General features: G+C 48.2%; 1 protein-coding gene across 3 annotated transcripts in view; it reads right to left on the reverse strand.

Moving 5' to 3' along the window:
* Positions 1-18,439, reverse strand: part of KIZ (kizuna centrosomal protein) — a 90,840-nt gene that overhangs the window by 31,516 nt on the left and 40,885 nt on the right. The gene's annotated exons all lie outside the window — the stretch shown is intronic.

Consider the following 18,439-nt stretch of genomic DNA (forward strand, 5'->3'; position numbering starts at 1 on the left):
CAAAGACGACTGAGTTGTGTGCAAAGGCCCTGGGGCTATCTTGAAGGGGATCCCATTGGCCAAAGACAGGACAATTTGAGCACCAAAGGAATAATAACTGCAATGGACTGAAACACAGCAAATATATAAAAATACATGAGCTCTTTTAAAAATTAAATACATAAATAAATTGTAAAAAGTAATTAAAACCTTTGGATTCAGCCTTAAAAAGGAAGGAAACCTTGTCACATGCTACAACACAGATGAATCTTTAGGACATTGTGCTAAGTGAGAAAAGCCAGTCACAAGGAGGCAAATATGGCAGCAGTCCACTGCCACACGACCCCGCAGCTGTCCAGCAGAACAGTGAGCGCGAGGGGCTGGGAGGAGGGCGAAGGGGAGAGTTCTGTTTAACGGGCACAGAGTTTCAGTTTCCTCAGACGGAAAGGTTCTGTGGATCTGCTTGCACAACCATGCAAATGCAGTTAGCACTACTGAGCAGCACACTTCAGAGTGGTTTAGATGGTAAGCTCTGTGCTTTTACCACAGTTAAAAATATAAACGAACCAGCCAGCCTGCGGAAGCCACTCGGGTAACAGGTCGTTATTCTGGAAACTAGTTAAGTAAAGGGATATAATCAAGCATTTATCCTGCCTTTGTGGTTAAAAAAATAAACTTCAGAGTTACCAAGCTGTTGACGGGGAAAGTTTTTCCAACTAATCAATGCAGAAGAAATGACTGAGTTAGAAAAGTCACCATGGTGCAAGTGCAAATTAAGGACCACACCTAGGAAAGGATCATGCTCCTGAGAAACCTGCGTGCTGCCAAGCTCTGTGCCAGAGGCACCAGTCGGCCAGTGCTTGAGTCCACGGACGGGTCCGGGCAGCAGGAACAACAGGACGACCGGACACGTGCTGCCCGAGGAGGTGGGATGAGGAGGCCCAGCAAGGCCTGTGATGTTGTTTTGCCAAAATACTGGCTTGGAATGTCATCCTGTATCTGGACCTAACCACCAGTTTACAGGGAACATCGTATTGCATCCTGAGCCAAACACAGCAAATGCAGGACTTTTTTTTTTTTGCTACAATCAAGGCAAACTAACAAGGACTAGATAATAAAGAATTTTGTTAAATGGTAAAGTATTAAATTAAAGAAGTATTTGTGAGTGAAGAAAGCTGTCTGTTTTAAACTACTCAAGAAAAAAATGTGGGTGATGGAAAGAGATAAAACAAGACCCGCAAACTGCTGACAACTGGTGGATGCGGGTGGGGGTACATGGGGCTTCACTGCACTATTCTATCTGCTTTTGTGGATGTTTAAACATTTCAAAGTACAAGTGAAAAAAACAGTGTATTAATATCCGCAACTTACTTGGGAATGCATTGGAATAAAAGGCTGGAACTGACAGATGGGTGGGCAGGGGAGAGACAGATTTGGGAGTGTGATCAAATGTCAACAGTGGAATCTTAGTGCTGAGTATGTGGATGTACAGTTCTTTTCACTTTCTGTATGTCTGGAAATTTTCATAAGAAAATGTTGGGGAAATGTTAGGGAAAAAGTCCAGGTACAATTCAGAACCTCCTTTAATAAGTCTTAATTGTTACAACCTTTGCCTGACCTAACCCTGGTTTTTCTCGAGATGTGATGACAGTGGGGTTCATCACTGGAACCCCTGAAGTTACTTTAAAACTTCCCAGAAAGATCCTAAGGTTCCAGCTGGTTTGGCAGAAAGCCCCTTCAGGGACATGCCTTTCCTGGTGACATCTAGACTTCACCGATGTAGAAAGCCACCCGACTCCTTTGTTCTGATTCTATGTGAATGAAGCAACCTTTGCATTTGTACTTGTTTTTGTTTCTGTTTTTAAATAGAGGCACTGGGGACTGAATCCAGGACCTTGTGCATGCTAAGCAGGGGCTCCACCACTGAGCTATTCCCCACCCCCATACTCAGTTTTGCAACAGAGTTCTCGGCTAGGAAAACGCACTCACAGGCCATCAGCAAATTCTAGTCCAGTCAGCAGATATATTTCTCACAATGAGTTAATAAATTGTGTTTCGAGCTTGAAAACATGTTTTTAGTTAGGTTGAATTAAACTTGAAAGCGATGAGTTAAATTAGTTGGGATGGACTGAATTATCAGAGACCAGTCTCTCTGGTGATGGATACATGTGATTTCTGCAGAAAGTCGAGGCAAGACTCTGGTTACTGATACCTCTGCCAACTGTGACCACGGTTTGGGTCCTGGCATGAAAGAATCAGCTAAGGTTCCTAAAATTATTATACTTGCTTCACAAAAGGACAAAACCCCTTAACTGGCTTGCGTGGGGTCAAAAAGCACATGAGCTTTTGGAGGAGGAAGAATATCCAGAATCTAGAACCAGGGAGAGTGAGGGGGGTGGAGGGGGTGGGGATGGGGGTGGGGGGGAGGGTGGAGCTCCCAGGTGGAGCACATGCTGAGCAGGCACGAGGTCCTGGGTTCAGTCCCCAGCACCTCCATTAAACAAGTACATAAGTAAACCTAGTTACCCCCCCAAAACAAAACAAAAAGAATGTTAGAATCTGTGACTTCTGAACAGCTAAGCCCACACTTAGCAACAAGGAGGGCACAGGCCATGGCTGGCCTTGTGTGGAGTCCCGCCCCTGGTTCGACACAAACACACCAAGTCAGAAAGTCTGCGGAGTGGTACAAAGGACTTAAAGGAGTTTTTTCCTCTTTTTTACACTTTACATTGGAAACTTCTTAATTATCAATGCCACACAGAAAAAAACAAAGCGTGACGTCAGCTCAATAATATACTCCTCCAATTAAAAGTAAACAAAACAATAGGCTTTAAATAGTCTATAATTAATTTCACATACCTGGAATGGCTTCCAATCAGAAAACTGCAATTTAAGCAAATATTCCAACACTTCCTAACTGCAACTGATTAACAACAGATTGGTAATTTGACCAAAGTTTTAAACTCAAAGTAATAAATACCTTGAATTTCATTCTAAACACAAGCGAAATAAAATAAAGAGATTTCTACATACTGTTCTCCAAACACTATAAAGCTCACTCAGCTTTTCAGCCTTGTGTTGCGGCACAATTGGGTGGCTGCATCTGCAAGTAGTCCCTGACAGAGACAGTTAGTTGCACTTGGAAAAAACAAAGTCCTGGGGAGTCTCACTATGGTTTCCACATAAGAAAAAGTAACTTAGTAAGTAATCACTTTTATGGTAATATACACTTTCCAGGAGGTAATAATGAACACATTTTTAAAATCCTTAACCTAGTGAAAATCAATAATAGGATGATAGCAATGGTTTTGTTTTTCCTTTTAAGATGCTTCATCTTGCGACTTAGAATTCAGAAGTCTCCACACTGTCTCTCAGAGTATGCTGCAGGACAGGTGTCCCATTTCACAGATGGGATTAGAGAAGACGCTGACTGCCAGCATGTGGTCGGGGGCACAAGCAGGGCCACTGCCACACCCAACACAGACGGCTCTGTGCACAGGCTGTTAGTAGTCCCAACTCTCTGGAGCCTGTGCATTCTGCCTGGCTTAGAATTCTGTGACACCAACGTCATTAACAATTAAGGAATGGAAGTAGGTCATTCTCTTCAAATCTGCGTTTCTGGAATGACCAGTTGACTGCTTCAGTCCAAGAGACATCACAAAGCAGCCAGAAATATTTCACTTAGGAGAACACCCAGCAATAAGCCCCAAGTGCCGAGAGGCACTGGAGGGGGAGAGCGACGCGTGCCTGACACCTGTTAGAAAGAGGCCACATTTACCACCTGATAGCTAGCTCTCACAGGTCATGGAGACACTTGGCACTTTTTCTGAGGCTAGAGGGTAACCCAGGGACAATCAGTGTGCATAAACCGCATCCCCAGTCATGACACACAGGGTGACTCTACTTGTGGCAGCACATAACAGTGACGTTAGCAAGCATTCCTGACTTGTTATCTGGCTTTAAAAAATGACTGTGGCAAAGAAACAGTTCTGAAGGCTCCAGATATTAATTTTAAAATTTGTGTTGGTCGTAAAGAAGGATCATTTCTTGGGGAAGGCTGATTTACACAGAACTGTAGATCAATGGTCATGTAAAATGCAGCCTCTCATGATGGAAATCAGCGCTCTATTATGCATGTTGAGAAACGTAACAAACGTTCGTCTAGTAGATGTGGCTTTCATGTCTTGTCATCCAAGTCAGTCTGGCAGCCCAGGTTAAGAGAGTCACACAATGAATCATTAGGTCTAACAAGTCAGTCTGCAAAGAGAATTATAAATGCATATACGCTTTTTACGCCACGTATCACAACTGTGGTTTATGCCAAACAGTATATCAGCAGACAAAAGGCAATGAGAAAGCAGTGGGGGTGGGTTACAGAGCCCCACCGTGGCCACCAAACGACCAGAAAGATCCCTCCCCAGACAGTCTCTTCCACCCCCGCGTAAAGGAGCATTTAAGGCTGCCGTTTTTCATTTCACAGGATAAGAACGTGCATGAGGATCTCCGTGCACTGCCCTGCACCACTCTAAGTTGAAGAAGTCCTGACCAGGAAGGTCACTTCCAGCATTCTCTGTAGTTTGGAGGCCAGGAGGACAACGCAGAAGGCAGTGCAAACACATTCCAGACTCGTGACCCCCCACGTGTGGCCTGTAGAACAGGGCCACGTGACAAGGTCCTTCTGGAGACGCTACCCTGACTTCCCCTCATGCCTTGAGGGGACCAACACATAGAAGATCACATCCTCCTCCCTGTTTCCAGCGCTCACGTAGGGGCCTGTGGGGCTAGCGGAAGAGAGAGAGCAATGCTGGACATGGGACCACCAGACCCAGGCCCCCTCGCTCTCTCAGAAGGGCTCTCACAGACGCTGCCCTGCCAGCCACACCTGAGCAGGAATCTGTTCTCTGCTAGGAAAGGGCGGGGTGTATTTTATAAGAGGAAATGAACGCAGTCCTCCAAATAAAAATCAGGGTGAGGACACTGGTAACATTCACACACCGTGAATCTGGCACCGGACACCAGCCCTGGACAAACCATTATACACATTACACATCTGTAACTTCATGTATTCAAGCCTACAGAGATGCCACATAGCTTCTGAGGCCATGAGAAGAAACCCAGACGGCTGAAAAGATGGCCGGATGGTATAGATTTCTGACTGACTGAGGCAGATGTACAAGAACCTTGGATCATATAAGCCAACGATCCTGCAGACAACTCAGCCCCCCACCTGACGCCCCCCACAGCAGCCCAGCTTTCTAGCAGTCACGGCGCATCCTCGGAGCAGTGCTCTCAAACTTGAGGGAGCAGAGTCCCCTCACCCACTCACTCAAACCCGGATGGCAGGGCCCCACCTCCAGATTCCTGATCCAGTGGACCTGGGGTGGGGCCTGAGAACACGCACTCCTAGCAGGCTCCCAGGGCTTGTGCATGTGGTCGGCCCAGGAACATACCTAGGGGCCTGTATCACCAGCACGGCCCTGGAGACTCAGGACCCATCGAGGTTTGGACCGGCCTGTAGCTGGCGGCTCTACCGTTTCACTGAGATGCGCGCTCGCCAGACAACGCCAGCAGGTGCTCCCTCCCCTCGAGTACGCCTGAAAGCACCGCTGTGAGCTGGGACTGGGAGGGACACATCCAATTAACAATTAGAAACAAACACATTCACAAAGAAGCAGACGGTGAGTTCTGTAAAACAGTCACACGGACGGCTACCCGAGCCTCGTGCAGTGCTGACCGTGCGGACTGGGGTTCTGCGCCCCTCCTCGGGGACAGGAAGCGCCCCCCACCCCAGGAGCAGCTTGGCGGCAGCAGTACGTGTCACGTCCTTCACTGCTGCCGCCCCGGGGGGAAAGCCTTGGGAGCTGGTGAAGGACAGCTGCTCCGCAGGCTTCAAGGTCTTCTCTGAGTGTCACTGTGACCACAGAGCCTGTAAAATAAAACAGGTGCCGTGTGAGGGGCCATTTAAGTGCAGACGGCTACCTTCTAGAATCTATGGTGGTTCTTCCTGGCTTACTGACATATATCTGTAACACAATCTAGACGTAAAAATGCAACGACGAGACTGTCTCTCCACAAAGATGTAAAAATGGGGCAGTTTGGAAAACTTGTGTGGATGTGGCAGTTTCAAATCCATCAGAGGAAGTAGTTTTTAACCCTTTGAAGACTTTAATGATGTTCAAATCCACAGCTGTGCAATCTCATTTCACACTGCACCTGATAGGAACGCCAGATAATCTCAACAGTAGAAAAGACTAATTTTATATTGTCAATCATAACAAAGTTAGATCTCTTTGACTCACAGGAAATTTACTTAAATTGTCACTGCGAAGAAATGGAAAACTGCTAGCTGAATGAAGTACAGGTTTCTGAATGCAGAAAAATGACTATTATTTCTCCTTTCAGATCCCACAGCAATACATTTTTCTTTATTCTTGGTAAGAACAGGAAGGCGTGGAAAGAGGCCTTCATCACCCACCTGCAGTCTACCTGGGGCTGGTGGAGTGCAACCACCTGGCCGCTGTTTCAGGTTAGGTCCGTCACCATGTCACAACAGCCTCCAAAGAGACTGGTCAGTCACTTCCTTTAAAAAAAGGTCTGTCTGGGGGAGAGCATGATTCTAAAAAGCTACGGAAGAAAGTATCAAAAGACCAGGGGCAAACCCTGAGCAAGGGCCAGGGCCTGAAGTTTCTGCACCTCTCCCAAACCCGAGGACAGCAGGCGACACGCAGGCACTGGTGCGCCTAGCGGCGGGGGTGCAGGGGAGCCCCCTGCAGGGACGAGCACTTCATCTGTGCCATTCTTAGGAATGGCGATTCGAGAAAGCAGGTTAGTGGTTTCATCGCTGTGGATGGACACGGCAGCCCTGATGCCGGAACCTGCACCCCCCACCCCGCCCAGGACCACAGCAGGGCTCAGGGGGCAGTGCTCAATCACACCCGCTCGTCCAGTCGGAACCTCCATTTTTTCCAATCTGATCAGTCAAACGGCAGGCCCGCTCAGACCAGCTGGCCTCCCGCCTGTCTGCGAGCTACTGGCTGCCTCCTTCACAGGCATCTTCCTGGCCCTCCCACCCCTCCCGTCCTGAGCTTCTCCAGCACCAGGCTGACCACACCCGCACTCTGCCATGACCCTTGGATGCCGAGTCTTCTCGACTAAACCGAGAGCCTGCCGAGAACAGTAACCGGATGTGGGATCCCACAGGTGCTGAAGACACACTTCACGATGCTGTGCTGACTGACAGGCCAAGATTAAAAGAAGATTAGAGAAATTCACAACACACCTATTGTCATGGTCTGTTTTGATATGTTGGCGTCACACCAGTTGGGGGCTTCCAGGGCTTGGCAACGAGTGAGCAACAGACGGCCACAAGCACTGTCCCCACGGAGTTAGGGTGGACACCAGATTAACTCAGTGCTTGTCTGGCTGAAGGATGAGCTGGTCTATGTCGAGGATTTCTAACAGTTATCTCCCCATGGGATATCAAACTTCGTCTGCAAAATATCCATCAATCTTTTGCTGAAAATAACTCTCCCAAGTAATTCACACACTGTATGAAGCTAAAGATTAAAGACTATGTGTTATGAAAACACTATTTTAGGATTCAAGATCCCAATTTCTTTCACGCCTTCTATTTGATTTTCTACAAAATAATCCAGCCAGAGGGCCTCGGCCTGACAGCCTGTGTCCAGTCTCTCCCAGGATTTGTGGACCAGCCTGGCACCAATGCCTGGGCCCTTTCATCTGTTTGTTTTCTGCAAAGTCCAGCAGGAGGACAAACCTGCTGGATGACAACTAATCGCTAGAAACGTGAGCAGCACTTGAAAGAGGTGCATTGTATTTTATCCAACAACAGTTAAGCATACAATAAATAGAACTCTTTTTTGGCCAAGTTTAAAGTAATTGCTTTCCAAGAAAGCTTCTTTTCCGTCTTTCAGTTACACAGAATTTAGGATATAATTTAAAAGAGACAATTCTATGCCAGGCTAAAGTAAATACGCAAGGTACATTTTTTTTAATGAGAGAATGAGAGAAAAAGTGCTAGATTCTTGCCTTCAGTATCACAAGCTGAGAATTACTTCTTGGCAAATGGAAAATAAACTTTCCCTTAACTCTAGCAGGTGACCGTCACACAGGGCCGTGGGTGTCATCTTCGGTGGCCTCAGAACTCCGTGCTTCAGCTGCAGTGCTGCGAGCTTGACTCTGGGATTTTATCTTCTCCAGGAGACAGCAGTCAGTCTCAAATGGCCTGGTGATCACTGACTATAAGTAGGGCTGAGTCTGCTTACATAATTAACGTAATATAATGTCCGTTGTTAAAAAGTTTTAAGAAACACGTTTTATTGTCTTCTCAATGAGGTTAAAAAATCATAAAGCAGTTGGTCACATCCAGAGCAAAGTTTTAGGGAGGAAACTATTTCAGAATGAGCAACAACAAACAGACATCACCGTAGGGGTGGCCGTGCGTGTGAGCCTGAAACTGAGGAATAACCCAACACATCAGGTGGGAAGAGGCAACCGGGTGACCTGTCCCTGCGGGCCGCCGCAACTCGCAGAAACCCCCAGGCTGGAAACGCAACTTCTTTCTCCTCTTGGCTTCGGTCCCACCTTCCTTCCAAAACATAAGGTGGCTTTGATCTTTATACTAAGAACACACGGTCTGGGTGGAAAAGATGATTTTTAAACTACCATTTCATCGGTTCCTAGGTCTGGTTTTCTGCACTTAATTCCCAAGGAAATTGGTTGATTATGATGAACAACATTTAAAACTCTCCTAAGACCCATGAAGGTTCTTAAGTTTAAGCAGAAGTAACAATGCGTTCACGCACCAAACGCTCAAAGCCCACAACTGCTGCAAAATACAACTAACGAACCGGAGCCGACGGCTGTCAGTCAAAGCCTGAGCCGCTAACTGAATGTGTGTCGCTCACTGGTCCTCCCGAAGCAATTTAGCACCTACACCAACCAGAGAAAACCTCCCTGACCTCCCACCCACAGGTACCAAACACAGCTGAGAAGCAGAGAGGCCCGGAGAAGCGCCGCTTCCATGAAGATGCAAATTGAGATTTAAACAGGGTAACAATCGGCCTGAGCTAATCCCTTTACAGAGGTGTAAATGCTGTTGAGGGCTGAATCCCGGGCTGCCAGCTTTTGTTCAGCAGCATCACAGACAAATTTCACCCAAGAGCAACGCCAAGCCTCCAACTCTGAGGACGGCTGATAAAACAGTTTCATCAAGGCAGCGCAATTTGTTTGCTTTGATATCAAACTTCCCGACCAGGAATCCAGACGTGTGAACGTATAAACCGCATCCAGAATGAGAGCCCTGGGAAAACACACTGGAAGCCACCCTGTCCGGCCCGCCGGCCGCCTGCTGGAGCAGCTGTACGTGCGGCCACAGTGAAGCTCATCGGGGGCTCTGTCTGCACACGAGACGGCTGTAGGAAGGACAGACACACACAGCTCAACAGCGCTTCTCTTTTCACAGGCTGGCCTCCAGGCCCATGTTTTGGTGGCAACCTCAGCCCCATTGTGCAGCCCTCTGGGTGGTCCCTCCCAGGGGGCCACTTGAAGGGCGCACAAAGCCAGGAGGGGGGTGGGGAGGGGACAGAGGACAAAGGCCAGAGGAGGGGCGGTCCTCAGCAGGCCGGGACCAGGGGTCAGCAAACAAGGCTCCTCTCTTTCCCGGGGAAACAAGGGCCCCTTCTCTTCACCTGGAGACAGAGCAACCAGGCCGACAGCTGGACCGCGGGGCTGGGCTTCGCGGCGCCGTCCCGCCCTGTGCGCTAACATCCTGCTGCGTGAGCAAACCCATGCCTTTTCCCCCTTGTTGGCTTCAAAACAGACCTGATCCTGCCCCATTTCAATTCTCAGAACTACTCCCTCTCCCAGGCCGCCTTTCTTTCTTTCTTTCCTTTAAGTTCCTTAAGGAGCCACTGGAAGGCCGGAATTTCTCATGGGTGTTTCCCTCTGCCCTTCAACAGGGACACCCAGCCTGAAGCCAGGACGTGCCCTGCGTGGCCGGGGACCCCCGTGGCGGCTGCAGGGCCCTTGGTCTCAGCACGCTTTCCCCTTGGGAGCTCTGGGGGCTCCAGCTTCCCACTTGGCTCAGAAAAAGCCCTCCCTGCTCTGAGGGTGAAGGCTGGAAAACATCTACTCCCAAGCAGCAGACTCACACAGACATTCAGTCCATCAAAATGACAAGCAAATTAAAATGAACTTACACTGACGAAGGAAGGCAGTGAGAAAAAGAGAGACAGCTAGCGGGCAGCCATGAAAGACGGGGACTTGGAACGTCTGCTCACACCCCTCGGACGTGAAGGTCCCACCGTCCGTCTCCCAACCAGGACTCCCAACGGTGCGGTGAAGCTGGGAGGCCATACTAAGCGCTCACTTTCTTCTTCGCTTTTGGCTTCGGTTGTCTCATCTGCTTGGCCTACCGCACGCACTCCCCAGAGTCCTCGCTAGGGGAGGCCTGCCCACGCAGGCATCCAGCTTGAGTCTTCCTTTTCTAATCCCACCTTAAAACGAATTTGGTTCTCCCAGAAGCCCGCCACCAACGGCTCAAAGTCTGCTCTTCAGAAGTGAGGAACAGAAGTGAAACACTGGAAGTACCGTGAGCCATAAGCAACAGAGAGGAGGAAAGTGTGCAGATTGCCCCCAACCCCCAGGCTGCATCTCAGCTTTGCTCTGAGGACCCCGTCCCCACTGGAACTCACCCACCTTGGGTGGGGCTCCAGGTGGGCACAGGATCCAGGTACGAGCTGGGGGCACACCTGTGCTCCCGGGACTACGCAGGGCGTGGGCACATGGTGTGGTCAGAGCAGTGGAGACACGCTGTGTCTGGACAGTGGCCCTGAGGGAATGGAGCCCAGGAAGGGAAGGAGAAACTGTGGCCAAGGGCATCACCTGGCGTCCTCCACTGGCTGCTCCTGTACCACCCCGGAGCTGACACCTGGGGGCACAGGGACGGGGAGGGGGGGAGAAGAGGGAATGTTTATGGTCTAGCTTTTTGCAAAAAAGGCTGCTTCCATCTCAGCCCGTTACCATGACTCCTGCCGGTGATGTGCGCAGAGCCGGCCCAGGACAGCACTGGAGTCAGTAGAGGGGACGGGACAGCCACCAAAGGCTGTCCTTGCTCCTGACAGAGACCCAGGAACAGAGAATTCCCTTCTGCCCTCCTGGTGTCTCGACGAGGCTCTTGGCACTCGTATCTCTGCTCAGGAACCTCAACCAGGCAGCACAGGCTGGAGGAGGGGACCAGGCCTCACCAGTCTCCTGTGTCCCTCCCAGCCCCGAGCTGGCACGATGGCCTGCCCCCTGCTGAGCCCCACCAGGCCTGCAGAGGGCGCCCTCTGCAGTGTCTGCTGGTGGCAGAAAGACTACCCCAGGGGGGCTTCTACATCTGCCTCTGGGGCCTGGGCTGGGGGACTCCAGCCAGCCGGGCTCACTGATGGCAACACCTGCCCACGGCGTCCCCCGAGGCCTGCTGGCGGCCCCTTTTTCTTGGAAACATGCCACATTCCAGTCTCTCCTACCTTACCTGGGTCTTAAGACAACTGGGGCCTGACTCCCAGGGTCTCCCTCCAGCTTCTGAAACCAAGGGTAAACTTGTTCCACTCAGAAAAAACTGCTTTTCCATCTCAAATCTGTACGGAAAGAGGCCCAGTTCTGCGACACCCCCTAGCAGGATTTAGCCCAACCGCTGGCAGAGGAGCGGGTCTACGACACATCTACCCTAACTCCATCTCCTTCACCCCTCCCTCCCCTCCCCTCCATCTCGCTTGGTAGAGGAGGGGCAGCAAGGGACATGTGACGTTCCTGAGGACGCAAGAACACCAAACCCTCAGTGGCACCACCCGAAAGACCAGCAGGTGGAGTGGGGAGAGCCAGTCTGGAAGCAGGCCCGCAGGGCTGTCCCAAGGGTGCGCAGAAGGGCCTGCAGGGTGCGGGCCAGTCTGGGCCCTGAGCCCTGGAGTCTCACAGCAGCATTCTGCCCTGAGAAGAAATCGCTGGGAGTGAGCTCTAAATTGGTCAAAACTGGAACAATAAAGGGCTGAAAAAAGAATCTTTCCACTTAAAGCGAGGAGGGGAGAGAACCAAGAGGTCTAAGAAAGTAAGAGGCCGCCCCATCAACATTCTGGGAGAGCAACAGGAGAGGGAGCTCTGGGGCCACCAAACCCGGAAAGCTGGCCTGGGATGCAGGAGAACTTGGCTTACCGGAGCACGGCCGCAGGGGGATATTTCAGGCGCCCATCAGCAGATGTAGGTAAGGATAGCTCCACGGCACAGGGATGCTGGAGTCAGTGAGATACGGTGTATGAAGTGCTCAAAGGTGATTCCGGCTAGGATTATGATCACTAGTAGTGTATCAAGCTTTACTCACCCCCTAAACCTGTCCCTAACATGTTGATATTAAAGATGTCAGGCAGGCCAAGGGGAAGTATGGTAAAACGCTACTGTCCCACCCCACGTCGTCCCCGCTGGACTCGGCTCCCTGGCCCCAGAGCAGTGCTGAGCCCGTGACTCCCCGGTCCTGCCTCCAGCCTCCCGACCCGGCTGCAGGCTGACAGCTACTCACACAGCCTGCTCAGACGTTCCCGCAGCGGTTAGACTATGCTTTCCTTTATTATAAATTTTCAACTCTGATTATCTTGTTTCTGGAAGGTATCCCCCTTTTTAGGAAAACTTTTATCACACCCATTTGGATGATTATTTTCTGGCTGGACCCTGAGTTCTGGGGCCTCATTGGTGACCTTGTGTCCTGATGCTCAACACAGTCATACTTAAGGCATGACACCTAACATTTCTCAGTGAAAAAGGCTGAGTAAGTAAAATGCCCATTTTGTCATGATTCTGATTCTCTGATGCTAGAAATTAAATTTACCAAACACCAAGAGTTAGAAGTAGGAGCAGCAGAAGCCAAGTTCATTTCTAATTTAAAAAAAATGGGGGCTGGCCACTCCTGTTTCACCTCACGTATTTCCCTGAGTCTTGACTTCTGGAACCATCCCATCAGAGCACCATTCATTATCAATTAACTATCAAATTGCCAATATGTGCCAGCCACTGTACCAGGTGCTTGTGCCAAAAACCAAACCCGATGAAGGCGATAAAGGAGAGCTCAGAGGTCAAGTTCAGTTAGTCAACGTGGTACTAGTCAAAAGGAGAGCCAAGGTAACAGCCACCAAAGGTCGCAGCTCTGCCATTCTTCCTGCCAATTCTCAGCATGTCTGGCCAAGGAGAGAGCTAGAGAACAACCCCAGCCACACAGGTAAATTCTTGATTTGTTCCTGGTGGTCACCTCTAGTTAAAGACAGGGGACTAGGGGCAGGGCTAGCCCGACAGGAGAAATAAAGGGAACAGGTTCATATTCCGAGTACTTTTTCATAAATAGGCATAAAGCACAGCCACATTCTGAAACTGCATATTCTGTGTGTCAGCAGATGGTCATGAGTTTGGAAGGCTTTCGAGAAATCACACACAGGAAAACAAGAAAGCATTGTGCACAGCCTAAAGGGACAAACTGTTAACAGACGTGAGAGGGCTCATGACAGGGAGAGAGACGAGACGGAAGAAGAGAAAGCCAGCCCCGGGAGAGACTTAAAAGGTGAAGGCAAACTAAACTAGAAATGACTTGGCCAAACTATGCACTTCACCGTTAAACCTGAAAGGGACCGAATGAGACCTGGTTTCTGAGGCCTTCAGACAGGAAGGCGCAGCCAAGCAGCAGTTACTGTGAGGGAGAAGCAGGCAAGGGGCGCGGGGCTGGGTCGGGGCGGCCTCGGGCGTCGACGCTGTTTCTTCACCGGGCGAGGCTATGGGGTATTCGCTCCGTGACAGTCAATCGAGCGGCACACCCCAGACTCATGCCCTTCTCTGCATGTCTGCGGTACTTCCACAGCAGCATTTACCTTACACGGTGCATGCGGCAAGCTTCCTGCAGCGCCATCAGGGTAGTGCAGTAGTCTCTGCACTAAGAACAACAAATACAAAACACGTCTTTGATAGCATTCGAGAGAGAAAGTAGTAAAGAATCACAGAATCAAAGTCTAGAGAAAAAGGAAATTCAGAGAGATGAGTAATTTTTGGAGCACCTTTTCTTTGAAGGGCATGTGTCAGTTTCTGAGAAAGCAGCTGGCAGTGTGAGAAGCTGAGTGGAGCTCCAAATGACCCCAGAGAGTAGGAGAATAAAAATTCGAGTCCAGGACCACCAAGGAAAAGGAACCTTAATGAATCACCCACATTTGGAGCTGGAAATGCAAAGGGCCACTTCTTACAGATAAGGGTGAGACAGAAATTGTCTGGCCCTCAGGGGGACTGAAGCCTGGCTTCAGATCATCTCAGTCTTCAGACCTGGATGAAAATGAACCAGGTCGGCTTCTGCTCCAGACGCTGCGAGGCGCAAACGTAAACCCTCTTTAGAGGACGAGGGCTCTAGGCCTCCAGCCACTCCAAAAACGCTCCTGTACAACATCCAATAAGAAATGACCAGAGAGTGGAGAAAAACAAGACAGAGTGATTAAAAACAGAGAAATAAAAGAAAATACAAACAGACCCACAGGGAATAATGAAGATACAGTAACTAAGGTATTTACATTGTCCTGGAAGAGTGTAAAAATATTAATTCACAATAGATTTTGAAAGGTTAGAAACTTACAGATCAAATGAAAATTAGTAAATATCCAGGTCATTAGAACTATGGAGTCAGCCAGCTTGAGCTCATGGGGACACGCAGAACCCCACACCCAACGAAGACTTCACGGTACAGTCTTTTCAAGCATCCACAGGCATCTGAAAAAAACTGGCTACAATCAACAAAGACCAAACAACAGTTGTTGTTTAGAGCACATTCTGCCAAAAATGTGATAAAATTGGAAATCTGCGATGAAAAGATAGTCCTCCTTTCCCCCGGTATGTTTAGAAACTAAAAAAAACCAAAAAAACAAAAAAAACTTTTCTTTTTTCCTGGATTGAACCCAGGACTTTGTTCATACTAAGCACTGATCTACACCAACCCCCAAAATCATTTTTAAATAATGCCTATTTAAAAGTATAATCCTTGTAAACATTTAGATAATTAAACTTATCAAACTGAATGACACCAACAAGTGTTACTTGTGGGGACCCGTGGGGTGCAGAAACGTAGTACGTCAAGGGAAATTCAAAGCCTTCAGAACATATGCTTGAAAATGAGGAAGACTGGAAATTAGGCATTCAACTCAAGTCAGAAAAAGAACCACATAGTAAAACCGAGGAAAGTAAAGAGGGAATAATAAAGATAATAACAGAAATGAAAGAGATTTTTTTAAAGCAACAGATGGGATCAAATCTGGTTATTTGAAAAAATAAAATAGACAAATATCATGTAGGATTTGATGAAAAAAATAGGGCAGACAAAAAATTATAAATGAAAAGAGGGGACATGAAACAAACAAAAGAAAAAACCTCACAGACACACAGATCAGATTAGTGGATCAGATTAGGGCAGAAGTGGGATGGGGGAAAATGTGTGAAGGGGGTCAACTGTACGGGGGCATGCGACAACGATCACTCTGCAGTGTGTACACATGTCAGACTACACGGCTGACCATTCAAAAAAAAAGAAAAAGAAATAAGGGAACATGACAAATGATTATTGACACAGGAAAAATTCTAAAATATAACATGCTCACAAATTTGAAAACTTAGAAAATGGATCTCTTTCTGGTACACTACACATTTTCAAAACTTACCCAAAATAAATGAAAACCTGCGTATACATATAAGCACTTAAGAACTGGGACAAGTAACCAAACAAAATTTGCGGGAAATTTCACCAGCCAGCCTGTCGCTGGTGAAAGCTCTTCAGGCTGTAACTGTCATGAGTCCTCAGTGTTACCCTGGCCCTCGCTCCAGGTCACCCCTCTTCTAACCGAGGCTAGCAGCCTCTAATGAGGGCTGGGGTTGGCCAACCGAGACTTCTTTTAACATCTGCACGCACACAACATGCGGTGACAACGGCTGTAGTTACCGCCTACCTGGCTGACAATCAGGTCTCAGGATTACCTCCCTCTTAGAAACCTGGTTATGAATCTTTAAAAAATTTAAACCCAAATAAGGAAAAGCCTCAGGTTTTTCAGTTCAAAATAGGTGAGCTAACAGGGGAGGCACAGACACGACTGGAGAAGGACGCGCGGGCAGAGCGAGCACCCCTCCCCTGCCCCGCCGGCACTGGGTTAGTTTTCCAAAAGTGCAATGCACGACCTGACTTTGGGAACAGTCGCCAGAATATGTGGGGTGACAAGAAAAAGCTCAGGGGGGCACCTGTGTTGAGGGGCAGAGGTCATGTCCAGGAAAAACAAGTGACGGTGAAGGAAAAAAGCAACTGAGAACAGACACCTGCAGGACACTGACTTCATAACTTCGCTTCCAGCCCCTCTTCACATGAGCTCTGGGTAAGCTCTGGAAGGACACAGTTGTGGCCCATTACTCCAGGTGACATGGTTTCCAGCAGTAAGCCTTCCTCAGATGCGACGACTTCCCTCCTGTATTTACCTTTCAAGAGGGGCTGAATTAAAATCACCGGGTGAGAGTCAATCTACGTAGTGGCATTCTCACAGCCTCGAGGAAGCCAGGCTTTCATCCGGCTTCGCTTAAAAAGCAGTATTCCCTCTGGCCCTCAGCCTTATGCCGGGGGAGAAAGAACAAAGCAACTCAGCACGCAGCCCGCGGGGCAGAGGGAGGCGCGGGCGCGCCGGCCGCTTGTCTGAGGCTTGAAGGCACAGAAATCAATGTGGACAGAGTCACAGGCCAAACTGCCGCTGCTTGGTTTCCTTTTCTTTCTCTAATTAAAGAATCTATTTGCTTCTTGAGCTTCCTTATTCAACCTTCCTGGTGACTCAGAGAGGCAGGCAGTGGAGGGTTATTGGGAGACGGTTGAGAGTGCAGGCTCTGGACCCAGACGGCTGTGTTTGAAGCACGCTGAGCCACTCTGTGACTCTGAACACAACCTCTCTGCGTCTGTTTCCACCTCTATAAAATGGTGATGACAGCAGGAACGACTGGACTACCAGAAATAAAGGTCTCCCCACAGTGCCTGGCACAGAGTTGGTGCTTTAGAAGGAATAGCACTATTTGGCGGGGATTCGCGTGGCAGAGCAGAGTACCTAAGGGCATGAGTCAATCTGGGTGTCAGCTCCATCTCCAGCTAGCTTTGTGACCTGGGAAGGTGACTCAGTCTCTCTAAACCCCACCCCAACCACCCTACTCAGCATCTGCAGTACAACCCTGCCTCGGTCCTCCTCACTCTTCACTGCAGACTCCTCCCAGATTCCTTTCTGGTTCCTTCTGGTCTCCCTGACCTTGGATGTGGACTCAGGCCGTGGGCTGCTTCCTGTGTGCTTATTTCCTAACATTCCTCTCAGGGCCCCGGCTTTAAAATGCATTTATACTCTGATGACTCAGTAGAGCTGCAGGATACAAAGTCCACACACAAAAATCAGTGATATTTCTATACAAAGAACAATCTAAAAAGGAAATTATGAAAATAATCCCATTTGCAATAGCATCAAAAAGAGTAAGATACTGTTTAAAAATAAACTTAACAAAAAAGGCAGAAAACTTGCACACTGAAAACTACAAAACCCTGTTGGAAAAAATTAAAGAAAACACAAACAAATGGAGTGACATCTCGTGTTCATGGAAAGGAAGACTTAGTATTGTTAAAATGGCCGCACTACCCTGAGTCACCTACAGATTTAATGCAATCTCTCAAAATCCCAGTGGCATTTTTTACAGAAAAAGAAAGAACAATTCTAAAATTCGTACGGAACCACAAAGGACTCTGAATAGCCAAAATAATGTTGAGAAAAAAGAACAAAGCTGGAGGACTCACATTTCCTGATTTCAAAACATATTACAAAGCTACAGTAATCAAAATATTTGGTACTGACATAAATACAGATATAGAGACCAATGGAACAGAGTAAATCCATGCACACAGTCAATTGATCTTTACCAAGAGTGTCAAGAACACACAATAGGAAAACGACAGTCTCGTCAACAACTGGATAGCTACATGCATGAGTAAGAATGTAACTGGACCCTTATGTTACGGGACGCAAAAAATCAACTCAAAATGGATTAAAGACCTGTAAGACCTGAAGTTGTAGAACTCCTAGAAGAAAACAGGGGAAAAGCTGCCTGACACTGTTCTCAGCAAAGATTTCTTGGATATGACACCAAAAGCACAGGCAACAAAAGCACAAATAGACAAGTGGGTCTAAATTAAACTAAAAAAATTCTATACAGCAGAGGAAACCAGCAACAAACTAAAAAGCAACCCACTGAATGGAGAAATTATTGGCAAATCATATGTCTGATAAGGGGTCAATGTTCAAAAAATATATAAAGAACTCATAACTCATACAACTTAATAGCAGAGGGCAGAGAATCTGAATAGACATCTTTCCAAAGAAGATAT

This window comes from Camelus ferus, chromosome 19 (assembly GCF_009834535.1).
Source record: "Camelus ferus isolate YT-003-E chromosome 19, BCGSAC_Cfer_1.0, whole genome shotgun sequence".
NCBI classification, from domain to species: domain Eukaryota; kingdom Metazoa; phylum Chordata; class Mammalia; order Artiodactyla; family Camelidae; genus Camelus; species Camelus ferus.